The sequence below is a fragment of the Salmo trutta genome, chromosome 35 (genome assembly GCF_901001165.1).
Source record: "Salmo trutta chromosome 35, fSalTru1.1, whole genome shotgun sequence".
NCBI classification, from domain to species: Eukaryota; Metazoa; Chordata; class Actinopteri; order Salmoniformes; family Salmonidae; genus Salmo; species Salmo trutta.
The window spans coordinates 19,311,189-19,325,158 of record NC_042991.1 but is presented as its reverse complement, the minus strand read 5'-3'; the positions used below and the strand labels follow the sequence as shown (position 1 = coordinate 19,325,158).

The following is a 13,970-nucleotide window of genomic DNA, read 5'->3' as shown; positions in this document are numbered from 1 at the left end:
GCTTCTGCTACCTAGCACGGGGACGAAAAGGGCAGTTTCATAGAAAACTAGCAGTGGTTTAATCTCAGTGTAACAGTTGGGATAATGGGACAATTTGGAGTACAACGCATTTCTCATTCTTGGATTGAGGTACTTTTTCCGAGCCAAATCTCACGCTGGCTCTGCGGTGTCTTCCGCATGGTTCAGGTTCGTGAACGTAACGAGTATGATTGCGTACTCCCTTAAAAGACCCTATTTTCAAGCGATCTTCAGATGCCGTAGTCAGTATACACTTCCTCAAAATAGTCCAAATTATTGTAAGTTAAGAAATCTGCAGTATTTCTCAAGCGAAAAAATGTGCATGAAAACAAATATCGTTGAATGACAAACACTTAATTGAAGAATCCCTGATGTTGACCAGTGACCGAGGAAGGGGCGTAGACTTCGGCTCCGAACTTTGTCTTGCCTCGAGAAAGAATGTGTGAACGAACAGACCAAAAAAACCTTCCGACCTGTTTCGGGTGGGAAGCATACGGACTACTTTACACAGGAGGCATGTCCGACCCTAGTTCAGCTGTAAGCAAGCGGGTCCGATATGACTACCCAGTTTATCTGCTGCTTTCTCACTATTAGATGATCTCATCAAATATGGATGGCCTGAAGACATTTGGTGAGAAACTCATATCTATTTCTTCTTGTAACTCAAACCATGAGATAGATTGGGATTTGACCATTTGATGAGTCTGATCGTTGGACGTATGTATACATTACTCTATGTAGTGTTAAAATATCCACCAGGTGGCCCTAGAGCTAGGCTAATGGTACAGTGGTCCTATATCAGCTAATAGTGCTGTGGTAATATGCATGTCATTGATTATTTTAGTATGGAGGTGTTATTGCTGTTATAGTAATTGTATTATTTCCACAGGTTTCATGTGGATAAACTCTTCTGCCCATGTGTACCTTAGAATGCCTAAGGGACTGACAATTGAGGATATTCCCAAGGAAGTCTTGATTGTGTACAGCCTTGTGAAAAACAGTATCCAAGATAATACATTGAGTGGCCCGGCGAGTTTAATTAGAATAATATAATAGTAATGTACAAACCTCTCCAGGAAACTTTGATATCCTTTTAACTCAAGATGTGAAATGAACAACATCAATATTGTCTACACACCATGGGGCAACCTAAAGAAAACAGGGGATATGGATGTAGGCCAAATAGGTTTCCATCGGCATGAGGTCAGTGACTTCCCTCTTCTGGTTAAATGGATCTGTGCAACTTACGGATCTATTAGGCTACTTTTATAGGTCTTAGCTGTCATTGATAATGTTTTTAGTTTATTTCAATAATATCTATGAAGTGATCATTTAGACTGTCTGTTTCGTAGGTGAAGATTGTGGCAGTAGAGAAGATGAATGAGGTTGTGAACAGGTTGGAGAAAAAAAAGGACGAGCGATACCCTGATCTGGCAGCAGAGAAAGAGTCTCGCGACACGGAAGAGAGAAACGAGAAGGCCCAGATATAAGATCTGAAAAAGAAAGATGACAAGAGCTGGATGAGCTCAAGTAAGTTCTCTTATCTGTCCAACCCTAGCCACATCTCTCTTCGTCCATCATCCCAAAACACTGTGAATAGTCTCTTATGTGAATGATAAACTCACGCAGTAATTGTCCATTAATAGGAGTTATTCTTCACAGATGACGAGTGACAATATGACAACAAATGAGGTGAGTTAATTAACAATCTAAACAGATGTATAGACTGGCCTATTAATTGGTTATGACAGCGTGTTGTAATATGACCATTGTCTGAAATTTATAATTATCTTTTTCAGGATGGAAATGATTCGGATGACTTCATGTAAAAGGACAATATGGGACATCGGACATACTCCACCTGCAAGAAAACATTGTTGGGTTGGGCCCTCACTGTTACACTGGACAGTGCTATGACATTGTATATAGATCGATAAACTTGCTACTGTATTTTTGGAACAGTAATTTTGCGAAATGTCAGGACTCTGAACAGCCTGGTTTCCCGACGCTTCTTGAATTTCAAAGGATAACATTCCGACAGCGTTAATCTCTTGCACTGTACATCCTCTGCTTGACTGACAAGAGGGTAACAACAACCCCTGATTCCTCAGACAACGATTTAGTCTTGGGACGGCTATTCCTTAAAGGCTTTATGATCCAGTTCTGTATTGTTGTAATGATATGAATTAATATATGATCTCCTGACCAGTATGTCTATGGGTGAAATTAAGTGTTACGCACACCTCTAGGAAGAGGGAACACAACACCCTGCTACAACTAAACTCTAGTGTGAAAGAGGTATGGGACCGTAGGTGAATAAGGATGACAAAAGGCAGAGAATTACCGTTTACAAGGAATTTATTCCGTTACACGGTAATTTGGGGGAAAAGGGGCTGGACAGAACCAAAGCAAAGAGAGTAAATAAATATCAAAGCCCCCTCCTACCTTACCTGCCTACCCACCACCACCTGGTGCACTAACCAAAATACAGAGGGTGGTCCGCCCAGGTCTTACCTAGTGTGCATAGACAGTGAATACTACGGGTTATGTATGCCCGCAGGCCTCTTGCCTAAGCACTTGGCAGGTACCTTCCCCCCTGGGAACCAATGAAACAATACAAACTATTTAAAAAAATAAACTGAAACACAGGATATCAAATAAGCTCTGTCTAACTGAGCAACAAACTAACACAGAACATACAAGGCTGCTCCCAGCAACAACTAACATAGGCAGTTTTGGTATGTACTGTCTCATTCTCAGCAACATATGATATAGCCATCAGCCTTCCCTCTCATCAATCATCTAACACAGTACATACCAAAACTGTTAGCAACATGCTATAGCCATCAGCCTCCTCTCTCAGCAATCATCTCTCTTCTGAGCAACAGCACACTGGCTTATATTGCTTCAGAAGGAGTCTAATTGAAGACAGCTGTGTCCTGATGAGGGAGTGGAGTTAGCTCTCCAGTCATCAATGGGGGCTGACCAATCAGCTTCTTGGGGAGAATTTCAGGAAGCCATTTCCTGAAACACACTCACAAATACACAAACTACAAGACAAACTGGGGAACGTAACATTATGTACATTTTTTATTATAATTTACCTGGCTGATGCTGCAGACCTTGTCCTGGCCAGAGGCTGGAGCATGTGAATTGTGTCCTTGTGAATCCATGCATAAGGTTTGTCTTGGATGTTGCTTTGAAATAATTGAAAGACTGCTGACATTGTGAATAAAAATCACCTTGTTTATCAGTGCAAAGTTAAATTTTAAACAAAAACTGAACTGCCCATAAGTTATGTTAATTGCCCAGTTCATTATTGAGACAATATGTTGACATAGCTTTGCTAATGAAGTGTGTGTTCTGAATGGTTCGAGCTGCTTGAAAGCTGAGAGAATGGGTACCACCAGCTTTCTCTTTCCTGGGTGATCAGAGCTGGGATTGAATTGCCACATGCTGGTTTTTCAGTATAAAGCGTGACATCTCTATTTCTCAATGCGTGTGTGGATGCAGCTGTGGGTGACCTGGTCCACATCACACAGACTGAAACGCATGGAGCCGGTTGAGGCACGAGGATTGTGTCCGAATTAATTATTCTGGACGACTTGCATTTCATTTGACATCTGCGTAAACAATTTCACTCCAAACAACCTCTAAAAGCAGAATAAAAGGCCTCTGTTTCAATCTGCATGTGATTTGCTTGCCACTACATGAATAAGACTGGGTTATTCTCAGTGACAGGATGTCATATGTAACTATAGGCCCCGGTCTGTGTTTATCAACCAACTGTTGACTATGCTTATGTCACATGCCAGTATAATTTCAAGGACTGGAACATGGTGTACAAATGTCATATGTTTTCCATGAAGGTCGTTTCATGGATGAGGCATTTAGATATTTTCAAGTTATGAACTGTTGAATAAAGGCATGCTGTTGAAGTTATAGCTGACCTGACAGTTGGTTGTGTGTTTAAAAAAGGATCTTATTGCAACAAGCATATGTGGGGCATCTCATGTTTTAGTTCTGATTAGAAGTAGCCTACATTGTATTGTTCCTGGAGAAACTGACCTACTGTAAAGTGTTAGAAGACATTAGGTAACACTTACAGTACATTACCACATGGGATCCTGTATGATTGATGAGTGATTATGGTTTGGTTGGTTAATAATGGCATTTGTGGTGCTGACATCGGTAACCCTTTCTAAAGAGATTTACTGCTTGGGTAGCATCAACTTGAGCTGTATTACTGTAAAAAGAAGCCAAAGCCGTATACTTTTGAAGTATTGTGGCAGCTCAGTTGCTCCTTTGCAAGTGAGTCATTGAGAGTTCAGCCAGAATTCCATATTCTAGTCTCATTTTATTAGTCCTGTTCTATGAGTCAATCCCAGAAGAGGTCCCAGTTATTCCTGTAATGAGATTTACATAGATGTACCGCTATGAACAAAATAAAAAATCATGTTACACCCATTGTAACAACATGAAACCTAATATTTACTTACATTTACCTTTGTGTTATTTCACATTTTGGGATTCCATTTTCTTTAGGACCACTAGATGGCAGATTTTTGCGTGTTTCAGGTGCATGTCTATTATGGACTAATAGCTGTACTAAATATCCCAGTTATAATCTATCCTCTTTGGTCACTCTGACATGTTAAGTGACAGTTTGACATTTAAAACAAAATGATCCCCCCCCCCGCCCCCATTATTAAAAAAAATAAAGACCCCCCTGTACTGTTAAAAATGTGCACACCCTCCCCCTCATAGAATTAACTCAAAATAAGGTTGACAACCACATATAATAATTGTAGCGACCTTGTTTATAAAAGCGGATATAAACTTTGCCACTTAAGCATGCAGAAGGCTCACTCTCCCTGCGGGTTTCATTTATACTACGATCAGTGCCGGCTGCAGACAATGATCAGCCTATGCAAAGAATTTTCCACCAACAAATTTCTGTGCCAATGCACCACACAACCAATAAGTAAAGCATGCAGACTTCGGGCGCTTCAATATCATGGTTTACGTTTTCAACACCACAATCAAATAGACTATGTCAATATTGACAAACAGATTGTCCTCATGTTGGTGAAAGTCTAGATTTGAAATAAAATGTCACTAGTTACTGTTTCAAACAATTTGCGAGATATTTTACCTAATGGTGGCGCTCTAAGATTGTGGGGGATTCTTATGACATTGCCTGTACAGGGCCCAAAACAACCACTCAGAGTTTAACAGGTTAAATTACAAATATTTACGCTATATTGAAGCGTTAAGCTCTAGGTGCATGACGAATAGCCGCTCGGATTGGATACGAGCCAGAGCCTGTTAAGCTTTCCTGAAGAACTGGGCCTGCTGGGAGCATATGTGGCCACAATATTATAGGACGACTTGGGACAGTGATGATCTGATAAACTGTAGACCCACAACTGATCAGAATGGAACAGGGCTTTTGTGCCATTATTCAAATGACATTTTCACCGCAGCCTAGAATTTTGTACTCACTTGAAAACAATAATGCAATTATTCATTGCATTGTGGTGTTGTCGGCTAGTCTAGGTAGAATAATTGTATTGTCTCTAAACAAGATCAATAGGGGAGCTTTTTGAGTAGGGTGTCATGTCTTCACTGTTCATTCATGCACACTGAAGCACTTGGCCTCTCTGCTGCCTATTCAAATTTGTTATTGTGGATATATATATAGAAAATTGATGCAACTTTGAATGATTTTATGTGAGGTATGAATGCTAGTTAGCCTATTGAGGAACTCGACAAACAATCCAGCTACCACTATTGTCAGTATGAATGGTGGATAGAGGGCAGGATAGACAGACTGGTATAGTGACCTGTGTTATAGTAATAGTTAGCATGCGGAAAAGCGTAGATCAGGAGGCAGTGCTGGTGAGTCCAGGGCATATGGTGGATCAGCTCAGACCCCAGGAGAAGGAATACATAGTGCCCCTGGGACAGGACACTGGGGGGTGAAGTCTGGGTGGTCGCCCCCGATGAGGTCTGCTGTGTCCCCAGTCACGTTGGGGGTTGAGTCCAGCGGCAGCAGGAGTAGGACTGGAGCTGGGTCAGGTGGTGCATGCTGGGCAAGGGCATCCTGGACACCCCGAACGGGACCCAGAGCTGTGGCTGGGACAGTTGAGGCTGTATTGTCAGCAGCTGGTGACAGTGGTGTGGCTGGACCCAGGTCAGGGCTGGACCGGTCATCGGAGGTAGCAGCAGACTGGTTCGGTGCTGCTGGAGGGTCCCCTAGTGCAGAGACAGGCAGAGAGTTAGAGGCAGACAGGTAGTTCTGGCTGGTGATGATCTGATGGCAGTGAGGAATAGGGTCCAGTCAGCAACATAGGCTCACTACCGTGTGGCATAGGCCCTTAGCGGGGGAGAGGGTTTCCTCAGACTCCACAGCAGTGGAGGGAGGATCAGGAATGACATCTGGTATGGATCTCCATAGCAGGCAACTCCTGAGGACCAGTGTCGGCCGAGGACATGACATGTCCCCGCCCAATCTCAGTCGCAGCCATGCTTGACAACGGTGCTGGGGCTGGAGAGGCAATATAGTCAAAACCAATGGTCACAGTCACACCTGGGAACGAGGCCGGGCCCTAAGAGACAACCCCTTGCTACTGTCCTCCATATGACTGTCCCATGCTCTCCTCTGCCACCCTCTGGAGAGGGCTCCCCTGACAGGAGGAATCATGGGATCTGGTCCTCTGCTGCACAATGCAAAGAAGACTCAAATTCTGCTCAATATGGGCAAACCGTGTACTCCATACAACGTAGGCAGTGATGACCACGGTGCTGCAACTCCCTGGTACTCCAATGTAGAAGTATAATCCACCCACTTGGTTGGTGCTGAGTAGTATCCCACAGGTGGAGGAGAGGGAACTTAGGCTCCAGAGAGGGGGTATAATCCACATGGTAGTAGTCCACTGGATACCTCAGAACCATACTCCACTGGACTGAAGGTGGGCAGTGTGGAAAGTACCCCGTCGTGGTCTCTGTGGGGCCCCATATTGTAATGGTGTCAGCAAAGTCACAAATCCATGAAAGAGAGCGACCCGGGTCTACGTATTTTACTTGTTTGTGACTCACTGACACCACCAACGTTTAGAGGGGAATAAAGCAGCCCAAGAGTTAACACACAGGAACTTTATTTAAACACACTGAGGAAGATGAATTTGGCCATGAAAAGTGGGAAAGGTAGTAGAATAATAGTGGTTCTGTAATGGACAGAAACAGAGGTAGTGAATACACACATACTGAATGAAGACACCAGGGCACAAAGGCACATATACAGAATATAGCAGCAAGGACTGAATAGATTGCTAATGCCACTTGCAAAGTATTACACCACACAGTAAACTCAGAGGGGCAACATGCAATAGTAGTAACTAACAATGAAGAACAATATACAGTGTCACACAACTCACTTTGGGCACGTACTCCATCCCACAAGTCCAGAGATATGAGTCCAGTTGTTGATGGGCAAATACCAAGATGTTGCTTTCTGCCACTGCTTGAGGGAGACTGCAAGTGTTGTGTGCCCTGCAGAGTCAAGAGGATGGGCAGATGTCCAGCCCCCTAGTATCCTCCTTAACAACCTATCAGGGCACAGGTCATTCAGGCCAAACAGAGTTTGAGAGGCATGTTTAGGGACCTCTAGACTCTCAGGCAACAACGTTGTGAGGTGCTGATAACAGTCACCGGCAGGGAAATTGAAACAGCCAAAACCCCTTGATATCGACGCATGCAAGCAGATGAGGAAATTTGGCTATGATGGAAGAAATTATGAAGTAAAAGCTACATTTCGAACTGTCCCTATGTGGTATAATTTGTCATAGGCTACGGATTTGTTTGGTCAAAGTGTCTCTTCAGTATGATCTCACAGAGACATGCGGCTATAGGCCTATGTTTTCCTCATGCACTGCAAGTCGGCATCTCCATTTTTTTTGTAATTTTTGTCTTGTTTTGTCATAAATGAGTAGGTTGTGTTAATTCAGACGATAAAAGCAAATTGGTGTCTGGTTTTCCGACTGGAAAACTTTTTTCTCTGTTTGTGACTGACAAAACAAGGAATTTTGGTGGATAATTAGTTTGTGTCTGGAGCCTGTCTTTTGTGGAGAAAAACAACTTTTTTGGTGGGGAAAATGTAATTTGCGGGGGAGGCAAAGATTACCCAAATCAAACAAAATAATAGTTTGGCAGTGACATTCTGAAAGTAAAGCACTAAACCAGGACAAATGAGGACAGACTACCAGGGATCATATCCAGTTCTGTCACAATAGTTTCATTTCATATTTATGAGAAAAACAGCAAATATCCTGCCAAAGCCCCTATGTTTCCCACACCTTTGGATTTAGTGCTCAGAGCTCTTTTCCTAAACTGAACTTTTACTTCAGGACCCTGAAGGTAGTCCTAAATCCCTTACAAAGCTTTTCAGGTCTGAATCGACTGTTTTTCCCACAGTACATTTAAGAGGGTACATTTCAGAAGAGCTAGCCTACACAATATAGAGATGGCACACAAAAGTGATGGAGGTATTCTGCAGAGGAGGGCGTTAGCTATGCTGGCAGGGCATAAGGCCACGATGGAAAGAAGGGTCTCTGAATGCTGCCACCTCTGATGGTCCTCTCTATATGGAGACGGCAGGTTTTTGTGTTTATTGGAAATATGCAGTCATCCCCTCCAGGAGCCCATGGCATGACCCTGCCAGAGCTCAAGCTTCATCTCCATCCCAGCCTAATTCTCACAGAACCCAAGCACAGTGCAGCATTGGGGTGGAGAGTGGAAACCTGGCTCTGCTAATAATGACCAGAGAGAGCGTGGGAGCAAATTGTTCTTCATTTGCTTCGGTGCCATACGGTAGTGAGGCAGATGCTTATGTGCTTTATGGCTGAGATTTAGGGCTGGTGGTTTTCCGGACCTAGATTAACCCTGTTCCTGGACAGAAAAAGCATTTTCAATGGGGATTATCATCATAAACTGGGTCCAGGATACCGGCCCATACAGTACATGTATTCAAATACTGTACTGTTTTACCACAGTGGGGCCTATTCTCAGCATGGTGCTCCCAACTCCTGCCCCTGTGGCCCGTTTGTATAACTCCTACCCTAAACATTTCTGCTCTGTGGATGCATTGGCATCCATTTAACGCTATAGCTAGGCAGTCCTGTCATTTCCTGTTTAGAGAGAGAGGAGGAAAGTTTCCCTAACTGTGGCTGGGGAGCCCATGGTGGCTTCTGTCAGCTATGCTTTAGCCTCGTGCTGGTCATAATAACATATTCCTGTGGGTGACAGGGCAGAGGCGGGAGCCGGGAGGACCACACACCTCCACGTATAGAGGGTCTCACTCTGGAGGGCAGACTGAGCTGTACCAACTAGTACCGACCCGACCAGCTGGAGCCTCCAACAAAAGCAAACAAGGCTGTAAAATGCAGAGTGGGGGTGCTGTCCTTGGAAAGGAACCCCTCTGGTGTAAGGAAACATGGCCTGCACATGGGGGGTGATTTGAGCACCCCCACAACAAGATGGACTGTGTTTCTCCACGGATGACCACTGTGTGTAAACTACCCAGGCAGGGTATAAAGGTCAGGGCTCAGTGCGTATACGTCAATTACCTACTATTACCAAGCCTCTTTCTTTGTATTTGTGCATGATTGTTTGCATGTGCAAGCAAGCACAGCTATTCAGAGATTGTGTCCATGTTTTGTGTGCATGTAAGGGATTTTACAATTAATCCACGGGGCACACACTGGTTTAATCAATGTTTCCACCTCATTTCAATTAAATTAGGATGAGCCAATGTGGAATAGACAAATTGACGTCTGATGTTTTATTTGTTTATATCCTTTGTAATTTGTTGATATCTATATTTATTCCTAAAGCATAAGCCTTCACAGCTGCCATCAAACAGAACCCATCTCACTATCTGAGAGGATTGTACCATATTTGGGCATCAGATTTCATAACATTAGCTATCCCTGAAAGGGCCCAGTTACAAGCAGAGATCCCTGTGGATTTACCGTCAGCACATTTCCCCACGCTGAGTCACCCAGACCCAGCAGCAGAATATAGCCATCTCTAATCTGTGCACCAGCAGGATGGCCATCTCACCTACCCAACCTGCACCGCTCACAGGACAACAACAAGGATTCCTCCAGGTCCTCTCACCCATCCATGAGGCTTTTCTGACCGAACAGTTAAATTACCTCAATAAAATGTATTTATGTGTTTTCCATCCTCTGTATTTCAGATCTTTTAACGAGAGGAACTCGGTTAGTGTCATTTCTACAGACTTGGTTCAGAGCATTGCCTTTCTGGATCAAATGAGCTCATAAACTGTGGATGCATTCATTCACACATTTGCACATTTTGAGACGATGGCAGCAATCACTCTCCCAACAGCCCTGAATAATGAGATCTAATGCTGTGCAACAACCCCAGCATCCTCTATTTTTTATTATGTAGGAGTGCACATTTGAATAATGACTGTTTAGTTTTGATGGTGGGGGTGCTTATGCTGAGCATCTGGGTTAGGAGGACTGAGTCCCTGCCACAGGAATCCACAATAAATTCCAGCCATGTTGTGATGCCCTTCATCCGTCCAAGATCACTTGGCTCACCCACAATCTCCTGCCTTCCACTCTGACGTCCTTTTGGGTAGGCGACTCTGTGTCTTGGATATGAGTGGAGCCAGAGGGAATAGTGAGAAACAACAGGACTGTTTAAAAAGCCTTGTGAATCGTTTTGCACACCTGAATTCTCGTTTACCACATAGAGCATGTTTCTTTATAAGGATTCCCCCAGAGACAACTTAAGTTAAAGAGTTGGGTTCCCACATACTGCATACCAAGGCCCCCCTAAAGAGTGACTGTCTACATGCCAAAGAAAAGCCAACTCTGAACTGTCTGTGTTTTCATGTTTTATCCAATGACATAAATAAACCACAGTTAAGTTAAATGCCTGGGGAGACTCCCACAGCCACAGCTGCACAGCAATCGTTGTGGTGAAGCCGACTGTCATAATTAGAGGCGCTTCATCATAATCGTCTCTTCATTGTTGAAGAGAGTTTATTTATTTGTAACCATTATCATTTCTGTCATGTTATCATTTTTCTTGGAGGCCTGAAGATGAAATAGTTTTACACTAAATTGTCTAGGGATTTGGGTTCTGGCATCATTCTTCAATTAATGTCATTATTACTTCCCAAAAAATGCTGCGCAAGGCAGATACTGTACTGTAGTTGGAACTCGCTGTGTTATGTTCGTGAAACAACATATTTGTGCAAGTTCTTGTTGATGATGTATTTACAATGTGAAGGAAACCACTATATGTACAGCATGGCCATGCTCCCATGACAGTTTAAAGTATTGATATACTTATTTGGGCTGGACATCAGCAAACAACACTATCAACGTGGGACGGTTATTTGTGTGTACTGTGGTCATGTCCATTGTCTGCTTCCCACATGTTTCTTCTCCCATCCTCTGGCCGTGTGAATGTTTCCCACAAGTTGATGGAAAATTCCTGTCACTATGTCAACACGGCGAGGTCCTTGTTCGGTTACTTTACAATTCTTACATGACAGTGGCCTATCAGAACGAGCAGCACATTTCAGACACACATGTATTTAGAATAGTGTATTTTGGCATATGTTGCTGTGCTGTTGGTTTTTCTATCTTCATCTGAGCTCCCCTGTTTACCGCAGGAGCTCTGGGAAATCTCCAGCTCCAATTCCATTTGAGACCCATCACTCGTCAAAGAGTTGTAATAATGTCACAATATAGAGGAAAGCCGAGGATTAAATGTATTCTGTTTCACACAGCCCATTACTTTAATACACTGAGTATACAAAATAATAAGAACACCTGCTCTTTCCATGACATAGACTGACCAGGTGAATTCAGGTGAAAGCTAAGATCCCTTATTGATGTCACTTGTTAAGTCCACTTCCATCAGTTTAGATGAAGGTGAGGAGAAGGATGTTTTAGCCTTGAGACAATTGAGACATGAATTGTGTATGTGTGTCATTCAGAGGGTGACAAAAGATTGAAGTGCCTTTGAACAGAGTATGGTAGTAGGTGCCAGGCGCACCTGTTTGTGCCAAGAACTGCAACGCTTCTGGGTTTTTCATGCTCAACAGTTTCCTTTGTGTATCAAGAATGGTCTATCACCCAAAGGACATCCAGCCAACTTGACACAACTGTGGAGTCAACATGGGCCAGCATCCCTGTGGAATGCTTTCGACACCTTGTAGAGTCCACGCCCCAACGAATTGAGGCTGTTCTGAGTTCCTTCAGAAAGTATTCACAGCCCTTGACTTTTTCCACATTTTGGCCTACATACAATACCCCATAAAGTCAAAGTGGAATTTGTTTTATTATTATTATTAGGAGGGTGTTCCTAATGTTTGGTATACCCAGGGAAGGAAGTGCATGCAGGGAAATCGGCCTCCACTGGCGTACATATAAACAACCGTGTGAAGTTGTTTTGAGACCTTTGTTTTGCAGTCAGGCCGTCTCTTAAGTTTTGCAACAACTTTATAGTGGAATCTTGAGTGCTCACTCATTCCCCGCTTTGTCTCTCCTGATTGTCTGTCTCGTATGAGCTTTGGGTGTATTCACAATGTTCAACCTTTACAATAATAACATGACGTTACCACCACCCATAATAGTAGAGAGAAACACACAGCTGTCTTAACAGATCCTGACCCCCTTCCCCGCGCTGCTGTGGCTCCATCTGGATGGCGTTAGCCCGCCTTGCCAGTCATGACCCTCCCCTCCCCATGGGCTCCAAACAGGCAACCACAGATGATGAACTCAGCAGAAAACGCCTGGGAGGAGGGGGGAGAGGCCCAGAACTCGACGCTCCATCCAACACTTCCATTCTTCCTAAATTGCTGTGAGGAAGAGGCCTCTTGGATTAGTGTTCCCACAGTTGTAGTGTGTACAGTAGTGAAAATCTACCAGCCCAATGTCTAGGATCAGGAACGGCACAAACACAAGCAGATATGAACAAATTACTAATTGCTATCTAGCATCAGATAACCACTGCCTGTGGTGGTGGTATGTTCATCCAATTGACTTATTCTTGTTACGTAACCGACAGGTTTTTTTTTTTACGTATGTAATTGCTAACATCCCCCTTTGATTGAGTTGCCATATTGAATCAAGGTGCCACTGCTTCACTGTAAAGCAGAGACTCATCTCTAAAGTCTAGCTGGACTTTGTAAGGTCTGCATGCTGGAGAGACATTGTTATTCTTAAGACAAGGAAATGAAGAAGCAATTTACACAGCACTCCTCCCATGAACTCTGGATGGTTTTTGTGGATTCAGGACCATTTTAAGAGCTGGGGGAAAATGTGAATCATTCTTTGTTTAACTTTAACTGTCCTCACATGATACTTGATTGATATTGTTTCACAATATTCAACATGTTTAGACTGGAATGCATAGTATGGTTCCATGTCTCACTCTCCATTGCCCACCCTTCTATTGTGGAATTATCGGTGGAATATGATTTTGTTTAGTGATGGGATTTATGCCTTTGACCTGGCTCAGGGTGTGCATACCTTTCAGAAATAATTCTCTGGTTGCATCGTCCACAATCCAGACCGTGAGAATATGAATGATCAAATCAGTGGGAAACAGTAGGGAATGCATGCCTCTCCTGACAGGAGTGGAGTAATAGGATTGAGGTATGCTAAAAATGTCAGACTTTTAGTCCGCTAAATCCTTATTAAGTAAACCAACAGCATCTACCTATAACATCTAACAAAAAAGCTCAATTTTGAGAAGGGTCTTATTTGAGGCGCAGTATATTTTAGTGGTTTTATTGTATCTCAACTTCTGGAAGACTTGTTTTTGGAAGAATTCTTGGAGGACAAGTAATTGACAGTAACTTGGAGCGTCTTTTAGTGAAAACACTTGGCAAGTTCTCAATA

At 43.3% G+C, this 13,970-nt stretch overlaps 1 pseudogene; it reads left to right on the top strand.

The window, feature by feature from the left end:
• The first annotated feature begins 1,083 nt into the window (after window positions 1-1,083).
• On the top strand, window positions 1,084-2,226 carry LOC115174802 (coiled-coil domain-containing protein 25-like; annotated as a pseudogene).
• Window positions 2,227-13,970: the final 11,744 nt, after the last annotated feature.